The sequence below is a fragment of the Schistocerca americana genome, chromosome 4 (assembly GCF_021461395.2).
Source record: "Schistocerca americana isolate TAMUIC-IGC-003095 chromosome 4, iqSchAmer2.1, whole genome shotgun sequence".
Lineage (NCBI taxonomy): Eukaryota > Metazoa > Arthropoda > Insecta > Orthoptera > Acrididae > Schistocerca > Schistocerca americana.
The window spans coordinates 166,213,155-166,235,603 of record NC_060122.1 but is presented as its reverse complement, the minus strand read 5'-3'; positions in this window follow the sequence as shown (position 1 = coordinate 166,235,603).

Here is a 22,449-nt window from a genome sequence, read left to right as displayed (position 1 = left end):
ATGATGATGATGATGATGATGATGATGAGGACGCCACAAACACCCAGTCCTCGGGCAGAGAAAAATCCCCAACCCGGTCGTAAATCTAACTGGGACCCCCTGATCCACAGGTAGAAACGCTAGACACTAGACCACGAGCAACCGATGTATTTTAGAATGAAACACATAACGACATCCAACAAACATTACAGGTAACTTCAAACATTTTCGAAGCTTTTGCTCTATGACAAACCTTACAAAATAATGAAAGGAAAAATTATATCGCTTACTACATTTTCGTTGTTCATGCAGTAAACGTTCAACCTCTGGCTGTTCTTTACCACCAACTATATTCGCAACACAGTTTGCAGACAGTATCCTCACATACCGCTGAGTGTAACTACAAAATTGTATCACTGTACGGCTCATAGTTCAGAAGTTATTACCTTTTGTGCATGGAGTTTCGGGCCTTTAGCGGATCGGCGTTGTGGAAGTTTAGGTGTTGTTGCTAGTGGTTGTAATGTAATTTAATAAAATATTAAATTTATTGTATCTGATGTGATAGATTTTAATAAAGTGACGTCAAAAGCGACGAGAGATAACTCTAATAATACTATGAACAGTGTAACGTAATTTAATGTAGCCCGACGCGTATCTGCAATCAGCAAACTAGTTCTGTACTCAGGGTGGTTACGGGACTATAAAAAATTAATTGTCTCTCTCTTGAATCATCACAGATATTCCTGAGTACGTATATATACGAGGGGCGTTCAGAAAGTAAGCTCCGATCGGTCGCGAAATGGAAACGACTATGAAAATCCGATAAAGCCTTGCACAGATGTGTTGGGTAGTGTCTCTAGTATAACCCCAGTTAGCATCACGTCGCTCTTCTCATTTCTGAGCTCGCAGTGAGTGCGTAAAGATGTCTAGAAAATAGTGTCTGCCGCCAAGTACGAGGGCCTGGTGAGAAATTTCGCCTGAAGCTATGCAGCTAACATTACATAACTGTCGTGCTGTTTCTTCTTCAAGACAATTCTCAGCCGCATTCTGCAGGGGCAATGAAGATGCTCCTGCATCGTTTTCAAATGGAAATGTGAGATTACCCACAATACAGTCCGCAATTGTCTCCCCCTGAGTTTCATCTCTGGTCACATGAACCGCTGTCTTTGAAGACAACATTTTGACACAGACAACGAGGTGTAGGCCAGCGTGGAGAATTGGCGGAAAGCACTGGCGGCTGCCTTCTATGATGAGGCTATTGAAAAGTTGGTACAACGCTATGACAAAATCTAAGTCAGAACGGCGACTACGTAGAGAAGTAGCTGAAAGGTGTAGCTAATTGTTACAAGTAAAACATTTCTGATGTTCACTGTGGTTTCAATTTGGCAAACAATCGGAGCTTACTTTCTGAACAGGCCTCGTATGTATCAAAAGTATAGTTAAGACTCATACGCTTAGAGCACCAGATAATATTTCGTACGACAATTCAATCTGTAGTAATAAAATCCGTAACTTCAGTTAGTGGTTTGGTCTCGAATACCAATATAAGATACCAAGCATAATCTTTTGCAGATGAAATCTTATATTAGAACTAGAATCCCGTGACCAGGCCTTTCTGCCTGGAATATTATCTCGCAACTTTGAGAAAATATGAAAGTGAAATATATTAAATTATTCGTAGCGGCCACATAGCTCGTAGAATCTGAAAGAAAATTTAGTGTCCTAACCGGCGGCACGTCTCGAAGATGAGCTGAAAGAAAATTACTTATTATTTTCTAGTATGGTATTTAATAATGGTCAATATTCCGTTAAGGCCACATCTACTCAGGACAAGTGAGGTTGAAGAATATGCATTATTGAATACCGTACACAAATTTTAAGTTATGAGCAACTCTATTTTTTCTTCGTTTTCTACTTACGTAGACTATTACAGCAAGATGAGCTCCAGACAATCTTTTTTTTCTCTTCAAGTCCAATAACAGAAGAAGACGACGAAAGAATAGAGAGTTCGGTCACAGAATCTCGAATTTCCATGGAATTACTATATAATGCATTTGTTTACTGCTTCGCCAGTTATTCATACAATAATTATCGATACATGGCATTTACGCACGTAAGGTTCTATGAATACATTTTATATTTAGATACTTATTGCTAAATGCTAATATTGAGCATACTTAAAATATGTTTTATAGTTTAACTTATGGTGCATGAAGATTTAAGGGCTGTGTTTATATATCGAGAAAACGAAACCAACGAAGTCTCGGCTTGTATCCGTTTAAACTTTAAAGTTCAATTGCAACTGAGATTGAACTTTGTTTTACAAGTTCAGAGTTTCGGTAAGGGAATTTGCGGTGTACAGCGTGGCCCAGTTTGATGTTTCTGAACGCAGGTAAACCATTAATTCATTTCAGTCTTCAATCAGGTTCCCACTTTCAACGCTACCATTTCATTTAGTATGCTCTGTCACCGTTTTAAACTGTGTTAAAAATTCAACTGTCGACAAATTCCTCGATTTTGGATGTAGTCCAATGGGTTTACATCAGCCGTTGATCCGGACAGACGAGCAAACAACTGCAGAACCTACAGACTTCCCCATTTTTTCGAACCTATGCAGATTTTGTGATTGCTCTAACATAACGTTCGGCACACACACATATATATATATATATATATATATATATATATATATATATATATATATAATTTCAGTATCAGAACGCTGTAGAAAGAGAACCGGTGCTCAACAGAATGACGTCAAATTTCAACAGTGTATTACTGACGCAGGAGGAAATGTCATGAGAACTAAAATTTTATAAATATCGCTTTGAGCGCCTTAGTGTAAATGTACCTGACTGCTCAAGTTCGGCAGTCAACAGTTGTGGCCCTCTTAGGTAAGTAGTGCTTCCACCTCTGCAAGATCGCACTACATCGGATCGGAAAAATCGGTTTTTAGTTGTTCTGGCGACAAAAACCGCTAAAAAAAAAACAACGAGTTTTAATTATCCTGAGGATAATACCCGTATAAAAAGCAAAATGACGTCGGTTTCTGAGCGTCGTGAGACTGTCCACCGTTTTCTGCCACAAAATGAAATAGAGAAACAGCATGTTCCACAACAGATCGGGGGTCATTATCCGAATGTGTTACGCAAAGCGCACCTTCAGTTCAGCTACGTTCGTAACTGGAACACTGAACACATCTTTCCGATAAACCTATAGCCAGTAGAGACACGGATTAAGATCAAGTGGTCTGGACGGTCAAGCTGTAGAGGAATGACGCCTGATAATACTAGCATTTCCCAAATGCTTCTGCAACAGTTACCTCACAAGCTGTGAAATGTGCAGAGGAGCGCCATCTTGCATAAAATGGTGTTACCCACGCATTCACGCCGTTGAAGGGGCTGGAGTGACGTTGGTACGAGAAAGACTCTCATAGCGTTTACTAGTGACGTTATAGGTAACAGGACTGGCAGGGTTCATCTACTCAAAAAAAATTGACCCTGTGATAGAAGAATCCGTCAGCCAATATCACACTCGTGGATACAGATTTTCCGTTGCCGTATTCTGCAATTCTGCGTATTGACATGCTTTTGGAGATGTAAATGGGCTTCGTCTCTCCACAGACTGTTCTATTACCATTTATTGTCCTCTTCTATGTGAGCAAGACACTCCAGAACAATCGTTTGTCTTGCTGGGAGATCAACAGGAAGCGACTTCCGAATATTGTTTTTTTTTTTTTTTTTTTTTTTTTTTTGTATCGATAGCAATGCAGGGTGTTTCGTAGGATTTTATGCACCGTGCTCGCAGGTAAGCCCAGCGTTCGGGAAAATACCTGTGCTTTGCCTGTTTGTACACTACCGCTAGTACCCTCCTCCAGTGCTGTGGCCGCATCTTCGACAGACGCCGGCTCAATTGCTTTCCTCCTTTTGCCACATAGCACTTCTAAACAACCTGTCTTTTCGAATTTTGCAATCATTTCTCCAGACACTTAACAGACATTATACTAGTGCCTTTTTTTCATACCCTTGAGTGGTCGGAACTTCTGCAAGTTCAAATGGTTCAAATGGCTCTGAGCACTATGGGACTTAACTGCTGTGGTCATCAGTCCCCTAGAATATAGAGCTACTTAAACCTAACTAACATAATGACATCACACACTTCCATTCCCGAGGCGGGATTCGAGCCTGCGACCGTAGCGGTCACGCGGTTCCAGACTGTAGCGCCTAGAACCGCTCGGTCACCCCGGCCAGCACTTCTGCAGGGCAGGTTTTTGTAAAGAGCTTTACCAACAGTGCGTGATATTTCACCGAGATAGTTATGACAGACGTCTAGGTCGCAAAGCCGGCCGGAGTGGCTGTGCTGTTCTAGGCACTACATTCTGGAAACGCGCGACCGCTACGGTCGCAGGTTCGAATCCTGCCTCAGGCGTGGATGTGTGTGATGTCCTTAGGTTAGTTAGGTTTAAGTAGTTCTAAGTTCCAGGGGGCTGATGACCTCAGCTGTTAAGTCCCATAGTGCTCAGAGCCATTTGAACCATTTTTTCGGTCGCAAAGTGAGCAGCAGCTCGGTGGCGTACGTCTGCAGTTGCGCATGTTCTGACGTCATTTTTTGGTCAAATTTTCGTTAAATCCCTTTTGTTCCATGGCGTTTACTCCTGCGTCAATAATATGCTATTCATATTTAGCGTCGTTCTGAGCAGTGATTCTCTTACTACAACATTTTGAAATTGGAACTAATTACGGACAGCCCGTTTACATGTATAGTCCGAAGCCTCCATAGGGCGCATCGAGGAGGGTACCACATCACATTGCTCGTCATTCCCTTTCCTGCTCCACTTGCAAGTGCAGTCATATGAAAACGACTGCTTTTGCACTTCTACACGAGCTCTGGTTTCTCTTACTATGTTTTCGCGGTCCTTACGCGAGATGCATGTTGCTGGGAGTAGCATTGTTCTGCAGTCTGTCGGAAATGCCGATTCCCCGAAACTTTCTCAGTCGTGTTTCGCGAAAAGAAAGTCTCTCCAAGGATCCCCATTTGAGTTTGTGAAACATTTCCGTAATACTCGCGCCTTGATCGAACCTGCAGGTAACAAATCTGGCATCAAACCTCTGAATTACTTCGACGCCTTCCTTTCAATACGACCTAGTGGGTAACGCAAGCGCTCGCGCTGTACATTGTAATGGGTCGCACAATTGTTCTGTACACAGTCTCCGTTGTAGATGAGCTACACTCCCAGTACATTGAAGTCGACCATTCGCTTTCCCTGCAACTTGCCTTACGTGCTCGTTCCATTTCATGTCTCTTTGCAACTTTACACCCAGGTATTTAATCCACTTGAATGTGTCAAGCAGTGTATCACTAATACTGCATTAGAACATGAGGCAATTGTTTTTCCTACTGGTATTGATCTACGTTTTATAACTTTACAGTATGCTGTCAGTTATCACACCAAAATAGACATTTTGTCCAAGTCATCCAGTACTTTCCTACATTCACTCAGACACCATTTTCGCGTACGCTACAGCGTCATCAGGGAACAGCCGCAGGTTACTGCTCATCCTATAGTTTATACATATAGAGAACGGTAGTGGTACTATCACACTATCCTGGTGCACTCCTGACTATACCTTTTCATCTGCTGGATTATCACTGCCGACGGCAACGTACTGTGTTCAAGCACAGAAGTCACTCACATGTCTGAGAACCTATTTCGTATTTTCAGCCTTTCGTTAGCAGTTTGCAGTGCCACATTGCGTCAAACGCTTTCGGAGACTCTAGCAATATGGGACATGACTGCTACCTTTCATCCATGTCCTCAGGATAACGTGCGAGAAAAGGTTTCAAAATGGTTAAAATGGCTCTGAGCACTATGCGACTTAACTTCTGAGGTCATCAGTCGCCTAGAACGTAGAACTAATTAAGCCTAACTATCCTAAGGACATCACACACATTCATGCCCGAGGCAGGATTCGAACCTGCGACCGTAGCGGTCGCTCGGTTCCAGACTGTAGCGCCTAGAACCGCACAGCCACTCCGGCCGGCGAAGAAAGGGCAAGCTGAGTTTCGTGCGAGATGATTTGTGGACATGTGCCATCAAATTTATTATATACATTAAATTTGTTCGCAATTGCGAATACGGTAACCATCAGCTGTATAATGGAATGACGAAATTTATTATATACATTAAATGTGTTCGCAATTGCGAATATGGTAACCATCAGCTGTGTAATGGAATGACGACAATGAAAATTTGTATCCGACCGCTGTGGCCAAGCGGTACTAGGCGCTTAAATCCGGAACTGCGCTGCTGTTACGGTCGCAGGTTTGAATCCTGCCTCGGGCATGGTTCTGAGAGATGTCCTTAGGTTCAAATGGCTCTTAGCACTATGGGACTCAACTGCTGAGGTCATTAGTCCCCTAGAACTTAGAACTAGTTAAACCCAAGTAACCTAAGGACATCACAAACATCCATGCCCGAGGCAGGATTCGAACCTGCGACCGTAGCGGTCTTGCGGTTCCAGACTGCAGCGCCTTTAACCGCACGGCCAGTTCGGCCGGCGATGTCCTTAGGTTAGTTAGGTTTAAGTAGTCCTAAGTCTAGGGGACTGATGATCTCAGATGTTAAGTCCCATAGTACTTAGAGCCATTTCAACCTTTTTGCTAATTTGTGGCGGACGGGGTCTCTAATCTGCATTTCCCTCTTATTGCGAGCGGTAGCCTTACCATTTGGCTGTCCGCACGACTTCCGTCCAGACCCAAACTTTCATATGTCGTCAACCATGCGTCTACAACCTGTGTACGTACATCCACTATGTAAACACATCAATACAAATTTTGCATCACCCCGGTTCCCACAACTCCCGAAGATGGACGTTGACTGTGGCTATTGTATCGCAGACTCAGTCCCTTTGACTATTCAGAGATGCCACTAAACCCTGCCAAAGATGTAAACAACCACGCATGAGCAGCGCTTATTAGACAGAGGGGGTCCGGCAGCCGATCAGTTCTAGTCATTCCTCCACGAAGGAGGTACACGTCTCGTGTTGTCTATAGTTCAACCATGTCTAGACGTTCAGTACCGATGTTCGATCACGTCCGCATTGTTACTTTGTGCCAGGAAGTGCTCTCAACAAGGGAAGTGTCCAGGCGTCTCGGAGTGATCCAAAGCGACGTTGTTCGGACATGGAGGAGATACAGAGAGACAGGAACTGTCGATGACACCCCTCGCTCAGGCTGCCGATGGGCTACTACTGCAGTGAATGACCTCTACCTACGGATTACGGCTCGGAGGAACCCTGACAGCAACGCCACCATGTTGAATAATGCGTTTCGTGCAGCCAGAGGACGTCGTGTTACGACTCAAACTGTGCGCAGTAAGCTGCACGATGCGCAACTTCACTCCCGACCTCCATGGCGAGGTTCACCTTTGCAACCACTACAGCATCAAGCGCGGTATAGATAGGCCAAACAACATGCCGAATGGACCGCTTAGGATAGGCTTCACATTCTCATCACCGATGGGTATATCATATGCCTTCAGCCAGACAATCGTCGGAGACGTGTTTGGAGGCAATCCGGTCAGGCTGAACGCCTTAGACACTGTTCAGCGAGTGCAGCAAGGTGGAAGTTCCCTGCTGTTTTGTGGTGGCATTATGTGGGACCGGTGTACACCATCACGGCTGTACGATACGTGAATGCCATCCTCCGACCGATAGTGCAACCATATCGGCAGCATATGGGCGAGGCATTCGTCTTCATGGACGACAATCCGCTTCCTTCAGGATGACGACATCGCTCGACTAGGGTGGTCAGCATGTTCTCCCGAAATGAACCCTATCGAACACGCCTTGGATGGATTGAAAAGGGTTGCTTATGGACGACGTGACCCACCAACCACCATGAAGGAGCTAGGTCGAGTCACCGTTAAGGAGTGGGACAGTCTGGACCAACAGTGCCTTGATGAAATTGTGGATAGTATGCCACGACGAATATAGGCATGCATCAATGCAATAGGACGTGCTACTGGATGTTAGTGGTAATGGTGTGTACAGCAATCTGGACCACCACCTCTGAAGGTCTCGCTGTATGTTGGTATAACATGCAATGTGTGGCTTTCATGAGCAATAAAAATGACGGAAATGATGTTTATGTTGATCTCTATTCCAATTTTCTGTACAGGTTCCGGAACTCGCGGAAGCGGGGTGATGCAAAACTTTTTTTGATGTTTGTGTATTCCCGTGCAGGTGCGACGTTTTACTTGAAAGTCGCTTTCCCGGTATCGGTTGATAAGTACGATATTGCCCTTGCCTGTATTGTTTCGAATTACAATGCAAAGTTCCTATAAACATGCATGCATGTCCAAAGGAACAGGCTTTGCAGCGACTACAGCCGTTATGAAATGTCGTCTAGATTCCCACTCGCGATAGGTATAAAATTTATGTTCGAATCCTAGTCCCGATTAAATCTTCATTGTAGTCATTCCATTCTACAGTTGATGGTTGTCCATATTCGCAATTGTGAATACATTTAATGTATTTCATAACGGCTGTAGTTGCCGCAGTGCCTATCACTTTCGACATACGTGCAAGAAATATGTCGTAATCTCAGTTACAATATGGACTACTTAAAATAGTCATAACTATGAATTTCGATAACAGCCGCTTACAGAATTGCCGTTAGTAATGGTATCGTCTGTGACTCATAACAATGAAAGAAAAAATAATGATACAGCAGAAGTGCTTATGCTTCCCGATCTTACTGAACATATGGTGCTAGGGCGACAATCGCAAAACCCTGAATATCAGATCTTTAGTCTCATTCTAACTACTGCTTCAGGTACTCTTTTTATAGCAGAATCGGTTGCAAAATATAAAATGTTAGTTTTTTCCTACAAAATTACGAACCTCGCACTTTAATCAGTTGGTTTGCTACTTAAACTTTCGGTTTACTATGGGAACGACATGCTCAATTTATGTGAAGCAAATTCATGAAATTTTTATATCGTTATTATTATGCAAATTAATTAGCTAGTTTTATATTCTTCAGACCAAGCATTTATGAGTAACAAAACAGTACTAGTAGCTATGTACATACTGGTTGCGTGAAAAATAGTAAATAATCCTTCGATTCCTTCCAGCATTACATGAAAGCCATTCGGTTTTACGTAAACATCTAAATATCCTATGTGTCGCGACGACGGAGGCGTTCGTTGAGTCACACTGTGTTTGAGAGAACTCGATCCACAAGGTTAATGCTGTGTGATAGTGCGCTTGCACTTTGAAATACCACTTGATAACTGGCCAGGCTATAAAGGAATAGCAAAACGATGAGCTGCCACAAGGAGGCTAACTGCTCCATAGTTGAAACAAAAATCGGTTGTTTGATTTCCAGTCCCCTTTCTGGAAATATGACATAGATTGCCGCCAGTAAAATACTGCTCTTTTCCCACGTTACCAGGACCAATTTCTCACAGGTTAGTGCTAAGACGGTCACAAGTGCAGCACGAATCGACTACTCGTGTGGCCAGACTAGGGCAACAGTTATTGTTAGGTTCCTTTCTTATTGGCGCATTGTGACTCCTTTGCTACAGAAGTCCTGCCGCAAATGTCTTCATTTCGTCTAGGTTACAGTTATTTGTTCTGTTTCTTTTCATTTTTGCTATGCAGTTACTATCTTTATACTGCGTCAACATGTGCCTTGTCTTGAGACAGAAGAATACTGCTTTTATCTTGTTTATCTTCATTCGACTTGTTTTTTTATAAGTATTCCAAGATGTTTTTTCTGTTTCAGTAAATTTTGAATCGAATTCGCGCTTGTTGTAGTGGGCGAAATAACACTCGTCGGCACAGAGGTGGGTTCTTACGTTTACTTCTGAAGGCCAGGTTCAAACTGTAACAAATACAAAATATTAGATCACTTCATTACAACTTGAACAATATGAAATGGTTAACATTGTATCCATTGCCACAGGAATGTCATGTGTATTTGTTACTGTCTTTGAACACTAACGTATCACTTGATACAGTACAAGATAATACTCTCTTCTCTCTGTCTATAGACTTTGCTGCGGTTTTGTCTAATACAACCCGCGCAATACTCGTACTGTAGGGAGATGATGCTGATGTCTTCGGCGGTGATTGCAGACTGTGCAGAGCCGTAAATAGGTTTGTCTCAAGTAAGCATGCTACAGCGATGGCGTACGGAACTCAAGAGAACTTGCCTGCGCCAACTTCGCTTACTTGTGGTTCCGTCGCGAAGAACCATCCTTCTTGCCACAGTACCTCGTTCTTCAGATGACACCACAATTCTCCTCCCAAAAACCTACACCTTGTCTTCGTGTGTAGTGTCCTGCGGTCGGCAGGAAAGAACTAACGATCAAGTTTGAACACCCATCATTTAACTAAAACGCCTTCTTGGCCTGCACTAGTTTCCAAACTCAAGAACAATAAGAAACACAATAATTCTCGATGTGGCAAAAGCCAGATAAAAGTTACAAAACAACGAAAAGAAATAATAAGAACCAATAAACTACGCTACACAATTCCAAAGTGGCGTTACGTCCAATAAGATACAAAAGATAAAAATTTCTACAGAAGACTAGCTGTAAGGTACACTCTGTCGGTCTGGCTCTGATGGCATGCTTGTAACACCGATTCTGTGGAGTGCTAGATTTAGTCACATTAGTTCCAATTGGTGGATCTCTGTCACATGGCTTTCACGAAGTTGTGCCGTGTTTATGCGGAAAGTGTTTTGATGTTTACATTGTGTAGCGATGTTTTGGTATGAGCTCTTGATTGGAGGTCAGCAGCCCACCTTGCTTATTTGCTGTGCGGGCCCTCTAACAGATAAGGGGCTGTTAGGACATCGTGTAATGCTGTGAGACGTGACTACAGCGGCGGGGAGGCCTGAATCGCGGGTGTCGGTGAGGAGAAAGGGAGAGAAACGAAGGCCTACGGCAGCTCCCTACCTCGGGAGTGTCTGGGAGCACGAGCCGAAAAACTGACCACAGTGTGCACGCCTGCATCCTGTGACAAAGACACTGTTATCAGGCGGACAGCAAGCAGATTCCCTCGGGTAGCGTGAAGGCCCTGTACTGTCATCGGCTCAAGCTTCAAGACGGGCGCCAACATTGGTATCGTTATCGCCAACAGCGTGACGTCGACCTCTATGGGCACCACTTTCGCCTTGCCAGCCGCTACTGGTGGAGAGGCAGAAATGACTGCAGTTGTTGACTCCTGGTGGCGTGCTGAGGTTATGGGCAAACATTCTGCAGCACAGTCACTACCGTTAGAGCGCTGCAGCTGGTTCTGGAGACGCCGATTCAGCCCAGCGGGATCCTGAACACTGTAACACGAATGCCCCGGGACTTTTGTGATGACACCATGCTTCCAACGAATTGTTTCCAAGGCGGCTGCAAAAGATGGAACAGGGTGCACTGGCGAAGACCGTGTAATAAATTTGGCAGGGGCTTCCCGTCACGTGGAAAGCAGCGGTAGGCTTGCGCCACTGTGTGGGAGCAACGGACTTTTGAACGTTAGAGCGATCCTTCAGCTTCACCGTTACATTGAAAGGTATAGTATCACTTCATAACTTGTATAAAACCTGAATTATCGCTTTCCCACGCGAGAGCGCAGCGTTGTAAATAACATCTTTGGCTTGTTAGCGATCTGTGATTTTTAACAAACTTGTGTATTTCGTGGCTTTACTAATGATTTTGTTCCTGATAGTAGACTTGTATACGGAAGAACGTATTTTCAAAGAAGGTGTACTTCTATGGTAAAAAAGGAAAGGATAGCCGCCTTTGCTGCGAGTTTCAGAAAATATTAATTTTTGTCAATATATAGTCTTGTAAGGAGCTGAATATATGCTGTAGTAGCTGAGAAGAGAGTTTTTATGAAATAATAACTGTTATCTTAAAAGGTAAATTTTTTCTCGTTTTTGAAATGAATATTATGCTCTTCTTTCTTCTTCTAGTAATTACGATACAAAGTGCAAGCAAGCAGAAGACTTAGGATTTTGAATGCTAGGTAGTACTGTGCGATCTCTGTTTGATAACACGGTCTTTTGGAATGAACAGATTCTCTTTCGTGAGAAGCGAAAATTTTTGGAACTTTCCCTACCGACTATCATGGTTGTTTAGAATCGTATCCGTCTGACTTGATCTTCAATAACAGCGTCAAGAATTTTTCAGAGCTACATTACGACGCAGATCTTGAAAAAATGTTTCTTACGTTGGCTGCTAAGAAGAACTTAAACCTTGGGTGCGCTCGATTGCACTCCGGAGACACCACGCATTACTGCAAAATTAATAATTTACTCTTTTTCAGCCAAGAAGACAGTAATTAAGATCCACTGCAGTAAACATTTTAATTTGGATGAAAAGGTCAGTTTCAATTTTCATATTCAGAAGTAATAATGGTTCAAATGGCTCTGTCTACTATGGGACTTAACTACTGAGGTCATCAGTCCCCTAGAACTTAGAACTACTTAAACCTAACTAACCTAAGGACATCACACACATCCATGACCGATGCAGGTTTCGAACCTGCGACCGTAGCGGTCACGCGGTTCCAAACTGAAGCGCTTAGAACCGCACGGCCACACCGGCCGGCTCAGAAGTAATACTAAAGGACAGATTTTTTAAACCATTTAATACTAGGAAGGAAAGAGGACCTATAAGAGTAGGGAACAGTAGTTATAATTAATTTGACAGCGAAGAGTTTCGACGCTGCCTGTCTATTTGTTCTTTTTGATCTTATCAGGAATGCTTAATAATTTTTCTACTGGCTAAAAAAATGGTTCAAATGGCTCTGAGCACTATGGGACTTAACTTCTGAGGTCATCAGTCCCCTAGAACTTACAACTACTTAAACCTTACTAACCTAAGGACATCACATAAACCCATGCCCGAGGCAGGATTCGAACCTGCGACCGTAGCGGTCTCGCGGTTCCAGACTGTAACGCCTAGAACCGCTCGGCCACCCCGGCCGGCTAGTGGCTAAGGGAGGGTCACTAGAAAGGTGGAAAGGTTCAGCAATTACATGGTGTATGTCGTTGGCGGCACAAAATTGGTGAAAATTGGCTGACGTCAATTATTATCTGTTGTCCAAGACCAGAGCTTCAGGAAGACCTCAAAGGCAAAAACATAGAAGACAAAGACGATACAGTTCTTGCGGTAGCGGCAGATGTCACGAGAACAACAAAAGGAAATGTACTGTATGTGTCTTCCATCAACAACTATCGCATGTTCCAGAAAAGGCCCACGAAATCAATATGGATGCATTGTCATGGTCTGGACAGACATGGTCACTCAGAAAAGTGTTGCGATGGGGCTGACTGATATTCTGCATAAACATTGCAACAAGAGGTAAATTGCTCAATCCAAGCAACCATGCCCTGCCACGTAGAATGATGTGGAGTGAGTAGCTTTGTAATAACTGTGCCACAGTCATCTTGGTGCAACTAAACAAAACTTCCCACGAGAGGGAGTGACGAATCACCTCTCGTGCTTCGTTACTCTCTGTAGGCAACAGCAGAACACCCGTCTCTGTAGAAATAACGTGATGATGCAAAAAATAGTGACGCTTCTCTGGTTGGGGATTTTCTTTCAAACTATGGAGCCATCCACGGTGCATGTATTGCAACACAAGCTGAAGAAGTGTGTCAGAAGCAGTTGCTGCAGCAGTACCCCGAAAATCAAGAGGAAATTTTTAAAGAATTTCAAAATCCTGAGTACCGATCTGATGATGTGATTCCTCACACGAATAAAACGCTGTTGTCAATAGCGACCGGTAACCGAGATTACAAGTTAGCTCATGGATTGCGGGCATTTGGCCTGTACAACAACTTATAACTAGTCACTATCATAACTCAATGTTGTAATTTTTGCACTCTCCTTGGTGGGACGGGCTGAAAGGCTTGGACAAGACCGTTTAAGTCGAATGATCTGTTATCGAATAGAACTGTCCATCATATAAATATTGGTGGAGCTTGGTAGCACCATAGACAATTCCAAGTGCCTCTTTTTGAAACAGACTGAAACTGCACTGCTCTTTGTTGAGAGTTTTCAAGGCAAAAGCAATGAGCCTATCAGATGAAGCAATTCTATGGGAGAGTACAGCTTCAATCCCCTAAGAAGATGCATCCACAGCCCACAAAACAGGCTTAGCTGGATCAAAGTGAATCAAACAACGACGACTTAATAATGCATCCTTCAATTACTGAAATGCTTCTTTCTATTCTTTGGACCACACACCTTCCCAGTGCCGCTGGTTCAGTGGAGGAGCGATTTCCACAACGTTTGCAATGAACTTAATGTAATATGTGAGCTTTCACATGACAGCTGGGAGCTCCTTAATGTTATGAGGGTGCCAGCAGTCCTTTAACTGCAAGCAATCGCAAATTAGTAGGATGTATACCATGGGCATTTTTAAGATGTCGTAAGCATTCAAGTTCTTCTTCGAAGAAGGAGCACTTTCTCTTGTTGCACTTTAAGCAAGCCACATAAATAACTTAAAATAAGCACTCTAAATCAGCCAAATATGCAGTAGGTGTGTGACTCATGACAACACTCTTGGCCAAATAGTTTGTACAGGGAGAGACTTTTGCCTTTAATTGTTCCAGGAGATGAAAAATAGCAGGAACCAAAGCACTTACAAACAGTAGTCTTTGAAACTGGAACAAGCACCGGTATGTGTTGACTACAAAATACTGCTTGCACTTTTTGTCGAGTACTAACTGTAAGTATACCTCACGTAAATCAGTCGTGGAAAAGAATCTGCTCTGTCCTAATCTGTCGTTTAATTCCTTCAGTTATGGAAGAGAAAATGAATCCGTGACTGTGTGTGGCTTTACTGCGGATTTAAAATCACCATGCCATCTTTCCGATGGCTTTTTGAGAATAACCAGGTGTGATACCCAGTGATTGCAGAAACGAGTTGTATAACCAATTGTCTTTTCATTGTTGCGGTTCCCGAGCAGCCTGCTCATGTATTGCACAGGGTACAGGCCTTGTGCTTAGAAGTCACAGTTTTACATTGTGTTTAACAGTAATGTGTGCACCAAAATCACTAACCCTTCCTAAACCCGGTTCAGACAGTGCACTGTACTTATTGCATAAGTTAGAAACTTTGGCATGAGGCACTGAAACACTGATTTCTAAGACATTATCTTGATTGCACAGGCTGAACAAATCAAGCACGTGGAAACAAAACTTTTTCCTTCGTTCCTAGAACTGAATACATGAAATGAAACATTTTGTAACGTCACAAAAAGTTGCTGATAGTGCACATACCAAGTACTGTTATTTAGTGTCTGTTATATGCAGACATAGGAGAAGTAGGCTTCTGCAACCAAGGGTTACCAATCAGTTCATACGTATCTTTATTGATTGGGGAAACAGATGCACATGTGTCCAACTGACATTTAACTGTCTTTTGAGCCATTCTTAATTGGACAAAAAAGTTTGTTCTTCTGTTTGTGTACTAGAGCAGAAAGTTCTCGCGAGGCGGAAATGAAAGCCTCTGTTTGTGTCGGCTCTAATGACAGTACCGACATGACATTAACTTCCTGAAAGTTATGCTGAAGCCATGCACCATCCCCCCGCACTGACCCTGGCTGCCTTGGAAACTCACTGTATGATCATAACATTGCCTGTAACACTGGAATCATTTTGCGTCACAACGACGACAAACTTTTTGTCATGATTAGAAAAAGGCTGAGGACAAGACTTCCTCGCTTTGTTCTGTAGTGGAAGTGAAATGAGCGTTTGGCGTCAATGGCTGGGAGGCCCCTTAAGGGGCAGGTCCGACCGCCTTGGTGCTGGTCTTATTACATTCGACGCCACATAGGGCGACGTGCAGGCCGGATTGGGATGAAATGATGATTAAGACAACACAACACCCAGTCCCTTACCGGAGAAAATCCCCGACCCAGCCTGGAATCGAACCCGGTTGCCTTAGAATGGCAGTCCGTAACGTTGACCATTCAGCTATCAGCGCGGACTGTCCTGTAGTATATCTTGTGTATAACAAGACCGAAAGTTCCTACCTTTATGTTTACCGTTCATTTTAGCTCTGTTTTTATTCCCTTCAGTTTTAGCATCAATTTTAGACTGAGTGTCTTGTGCACTTTTAATAACAGAAATAGACGGAGACTCAAAATCAACTCCAGATGTGTCCGCAATACTTTGAAATTCCACAGTAAACAGAACTGTTTTTGGATTGGTATCTGGCAATTTGAGAATAGCTGCATAAATGTGTGCAACCGACACTTTTTTTTTTCATTGCATCACGTAACTTAACGTCTTTGTAGCTGTGTCCACAAGAATACTTAAACCTCCAATGTCTTGCCATCCTCGTCAATTCGGCACTTATCTGTTTTAAAGTCAGTGCAGGTTGCTTATTGAGATGGAAAAATTTAAACTTCGCCGCAGCGACATGAACCGGAGCACTAAAACGTTCACCTAGCAGCCGAACAAACGCATGGTAACTAAAATCTTCTGGACGAGAATTTGGACACAGTTTTAAGTATAGAGTGTACACGTTGCTTCCGACTGTTGAGAGAAAAAAGCTATGCTCACCACATCTGTAATGTTGAATACAATGAAGTGAGCTTTCATTGCACACAATAGTCTCACCAATCCTCTTCGTTACTATCAAACAGGCGGAAATTGGGACCAGAAACCAGCTGCGGTGTTGATTGTTGTGATAGCAGTGTAGTCATTTGCTGGACGCCAAGCAGCAGTCGTTCAGTATGCTGTACCTGAAGCTGAACAACTTCATATAGAAGCATTTCCCGTGGTGGATCAGACATGGTTCTACATTTTGAAGGAAACAGAGCAGAAACATAATACAATGTAAATACTTAAGACGCATGCTATCAGAACTCAAAAAAATAAACGAAAGGCAGACCATGGCACTCAATATACTGGAACAATGTGCACACATTATCACCGACTTTGTAAGCAGCTAAGAAAAGTCAATTCAAAGGACCAGACTGGTCGAAATATGTTGCACCGGATGAAATAAGACTCTTTGGCACAGTGGTGCGTTCTTATGTTTACTTCTGGAGGAGGCTGAGTTGATGCTACAACACATAAAAAATACTCTCTGAAGAAAAAAAGAAAATAAAGACGACTCATCACGAGGAATTATCCAAATGGGACGCAAATCGGTAGATGTAGTGTACATGTACAGGTAAATAAATGATTACCACACTATGTGGTCAGAAGTATCCAGACAATTCCAAAAATATACGTTTTTCGTATTAGGTGCATTTTTCTGCCTCCTACTGCCAGGTACTCCATATCGGCGACTTCAGTAGTTATTAGACAACACGAGAGAGCAGAATGGGGCACTCAGTGGAACTCACGGACTCCAGACGTGGTCATGTCGCTGGGTGTCACTTGTGTCATACGTCTGTACGCCATATTTTCACACTCCTAAACATCCCTAGGTCCACTGTTTCTTATGTGATAGTGAGGTGGAAACGTGAAGGGATACGTACAGCACGAAATTGTACAGGCCGACCTCGTCTGTTGACTGACAGAGACCGCCGACAGTTGAAGAGGGTCGAAATGTGTAACAGGCAGATGTCTATCCAGACCATCACACAGGAATTTCAGACAGCATCGGGATTGACTGCAAGTAGTATGACAGTTAGGCTGGAGGTGAGAAAACTTGGATTTCATGGTCGAGCGGCTGCTCATAAGCCACACATCACGCCGATAAATGCCAAACAACACCTCGCTTAGTGTAAGGACCGTAAACATTGTAAGATTGAACAGTGGAAAAACGCTGTGTGGAGTGACAAATTACGGTACACAATGTGGCGATCCGAGAAATATCACGCCAAATTCTATCCAATTGGCGAGTTACATCGTCGAGGTCTCCAGCTGGTAGGAGGTGCGTGGCCATAACGCTCCAAACGTTCTCGACTGGAGAGAGATCCGGCACCCTTGGATTTGGCAAGCACGCAAGAAAGCAGTAGAAACTCTCGCTGTGTGCGGGCGGGCACTCTTGCTGAAATGTCAGCTCAAAATAGTTTGCAATAAAGGACAACAAAATGGGGTGTAGCATCGAGCCGACACAGTTACGTTGCACACATTTTACACGCTACAATTCTGAGCTCTCTTGCGTCAGCGAAGCGAGAAAGTCGACCTAATAACGTGCGTGACATGTAATACCTCAACCGATATTGAGGACAGAATAAAAAAATGTAAAGCAATACTCATTCCGTGTAGGCTTTCACGGCCGGCGTCTTTATCAGTAAACTCTTCCGGGCTAAGTTGCCGTGGTCGATCTGTAGAACTTCTTCTCCCTGACGTTTCGTTCTCAACTACGGAGAACATCTTCCGAGGTGAGTCGACGACTGGGTGCTAGGAGCTGGGGCCGCCGCTTATATAGAGATCGTAGGGGGCGCCACCACACGTCACGTGGCGTCGATGTGCAGCTATCTCTGGCTATCGTCTGTTCTCTCGATTGCAGGCAATCGATTGTCACGTGATTGATGCAACGTCGACCGCCATATCTAATCCAATTTTAATCCTTCTTCTTTACGATTAAAATTGTATTGATGTTTGTGGATTTCAATTGCCTCTCTATACATACGTGTATAATAGTGCGACGTCCTCGCTAGCACGCTTGTTTCACCAAATTTTAAGGATGGAGATCACGAAATAAAATTTGGTGAAACAAGCGTGCTAGCGAGGACGTCGCACTATTATACACGTATGTATAGAGAGGCAATTGAAATCCACAAACATCAATACAATTTTAATCGTAAAGAAGAAGGATTAAAATTGGATTAGATATGGCGGTCGACGTTGCATCAATCACGTGACAATCGATTGCCTGCAATCGAGAGAACAGACGATAGCCAGAGATAGCTGCACATCGACGCCACGTGACGTGTGGTGGCGCCCCCTACGATCTCTATATAAGCGGCGGCCCCAGCTCCTAGCAGCCAGTCGTCGACTCACCTCGGAAGATGTTCTCCGTAGTTGAGAACGAAACGTCAGGGAGAAGAAGTTCTACAGATCGACCACGGCAACTTAGCCCGGAAGAGTTTACTGATAAAGCAATACTGTTCAGCCTACTCTCTTAGATATAAGGTATTTCCGTTATTATGTTATCCAGCTAACATGTACTGACGTTTTTTGTTTGTTTTTGTTTTTGTATGTTGTGGATGAGATATTGAGATAACAGATGAATAAGACAGCCAACTAGTTGCATTAAATGGTAGTATTCAGTTAACCTGGCGATTTGCTTTCCAGTGCGGGTGTCTATAAATGAACCTGCAGCAGTTGTCCATGCTATTACATTGGCCAAACGGGTCGAGCTGTGAGGACAAGATACAAAGAGAATCTGTTAGGAAAGAAAGGAGCAAACGTACATAACTCTACGTTTGCCAACCACACTCCGAAAAATTTGGAAGACACAGCTATTCGTCAGAGGAGGGCGTAGGATGGACCTCTGGGAAGAACTAGAGATCTATAAACATCAGTACAGAGATGGGAATTTACTAATCTACCAGCTGCAGCTAGCTTGTAGACAATTTTTCAATGGCTTCTAACCCATACTGTTCGCAAAGAAGTCTTCATGCGACTAACAGTAACACTTGCGAGTGGTTTTTTTCCCCTCAAAATTCTATTATACTTTTTTTGTGCATACAGTTTCGTTTATCAGTTTATGTTGCACTACGATATTCTTGCCACCCACTCTTTGTTATGTTTGTCACTGTACAGCGAACTATGAATTTTTGCTCTTTACTGTCATTACCTTTAATAGCGTGCTTATGCACTGGCATTATTACTTTTCGTACTATGTTGTACTGGAGGTCAGATTAATCTGTTTACTATTATTCTTCTTGTAATAACGTACTTATGCACAGACATCATTATTTTCGTAAGATAATGTACTGATGGTCCTATAAAGGTTGTATATTTTATTTTGTATTTGCCTTTTTCAATATTTTATTCCCATGGTGTGTTTATATAATTCTGTTAGGAATTTCAATGTGCTTACACTTATTGGCTGTTTACCGCCGCAAGCGCCTCAGGATTTGTCTTCCTGGTATCCACGCTCTCCACTCTCCTCCACTTGGCGTGTAGCTACTGACAAGGTCTGGCATTTTTTGGTGACTGAATTTACTGGTGTGACAAGCCCTGGATTTTAGGGGCGTTAACTTTAACGAATGGATGTACAGATCGTTGCCGACACATTTCATGTGGAGATGTTAGACCGCTTTACTCACTGACTGTCTGCTAAGGTGGAGTTTGTAAGTACTAGTTTTCCTGTGTTGATATGTATTATGTTGTTTGTGACGTGCCTGTTCTTGTTGCAGGTAGTAGTTTCTGTATGACACTTAATAGTGGTCGATGAAGTTTGGATTGTAGTTTATATTATCGCACTGTATGCAGGTTTCTTGTCCTTTTGAAGAAGACGGGTTTAAATCCGTTGAAACTATGGTTAAGGTTAATTGAATGCCATCATTTATTGCAACTGGTTGGCTGTCTTATTCACCTGATATTCTATAAATGTTGCTAAGTGCAGCCCTGTTCAGAATATTGGCTAAAATGGTTCAAAAGGCTCTGAGCACTATGGGACTCAACTGCTGAGGTCATTAGTCCCCTAGAACTTAGAACTAGTTAAACCTAACTAACCTAAGGACATCACAAACATCCATGCCCGAGGCAGGATTCGAACCTGCGACCGTAGCGGTCTTGCGGTTCCAGACTGCAGCGCCTTTAACCGCACGGCCACTTCGGCCGGCCCCAGAATATTGGCATTGAGATAAGTGATCGCGGAATGGGAAAGCGGCGACAGACTCTTGATAAAGGTAAGTAATCGGGACCGACTAAGATATCTGTTAGATTCTACAGAGATAATGCGAAAGAACTTGCTTACCCTATAGCAATAGTTCTGCCTAGGTCGCTGGAGTAACGAAGGGTACCTGGAAATACCGTGCGAATTACGAAAAGGTGCAAACCAATGGCGGTTTCAATGCGGACGCCGCAGAGCACCTTGCAGACAACAATTTTAGAGTTGTTTCTTTATTTGTGGCTGTAGTATGTTCCCTTACTTCACAAGTGGCGAAGTATTCAGTTTCTGTTTTGTGTTGGTGTATGGGAGAGCGGCAGTCGTGGTCCAGCTTCCTGCCGGTGCTGTTGGAGGGGGTTGGAGGTGTGATACCTAGGCAGGTTGCAGGTTGCAGGTCGCAGGTTCCGTGAAGGCCCGCCTGCCGTCATAAGTGGCTGAGCTGAACCGCGGAAGCCCGGGCCGCAGATAAGCAGACGAGGCCTCGCGCCAACAAATTGCTTACAGCAGCCGCGATATAAGATGATATCTCTGGTTAATTAACTGAGAGCGCGTTTGTGCAGCCCGCCTAAGACTCTAATTAGCGGCATTAGATGGGCGCTGTTAGCGGCGGTTAGGTCGATGCAGGCCGCCCCCGAGCGCCCTTTGCCCACCCCCACTCCTCAACCCCCACACAGGACCTCAGTGTACCACCACTTGCTGGACGGCCGTCTCGAAGCGTTTCCCCTCTAAGCTGGTCCACCAGTGCAAAGTCCTAATAGTAACAACGCCTCTATTCACTGTGGCTCAGTACTTTTAACCACTTCCACAACAGCTACGGTGTAACACTTTAAATAATCGCTGTAGGTAAATGGCTAAATATAACGTAATAAATGAAATAGTACCTGAAAGACAAACATTCAAAGCTTTTCTAAATGTGGTACTAACAAGTTAGTCTGGAAAACCGTCGGTAGGGTGACACCGACTGTAGATGTTGAAAATGGCGGCGAACTGGGTAGAGAAAGAATACATCTTCCAGGACTTCATAAAACATTAGAATTTTGATCGTATGTAAATTTCATCGACAATGACTGAAACAGTGCAATACATCGATCATCATATAGCCAGTCCTCAATACGAAGTGAATTTCATTTTTCTTTGCAACAAGAGTACAACACAGATTACTCTTTCACTCATTTACTTTTTGTTTTTGGTTCCATTCAAAATTCATTGACACAGCAAGTAAAGTGTAACTTCCGGTGTCTTCTCCCTTCATCAACCTTCGATTGGTGGGTGGACGCTGCAGGCGACGCCAGATACTTGCGGCACTGCCGCCGTGGGCGAAGACTGCCGTCCGCTGTACGTCATTTGTCGCGCCATACATGAAACAAAGAAAGTCACACAACAAATTTTATATCGGTCTCAGCAAAACGCTGTTAATGAAATTGTCGTTAATTAGCCTTCAGTAACTTAACACTTCTCTCGATGAATCGTTTTCTAGGCGCTCAGTCCGGAGCCGCGCGACCGCTACGGTCGCAGGTTCGAATCCTGCCTCGGGCATGGATGTGTGTGATGTCCTTAGGTTAGTTAGGTTTAAGTAGTTCTAATTTCTAGGGGACTGATGACCATAGATGTTAAGTCCCATAGCGCTCAGAGCCATTTTTGAATCGTTGTT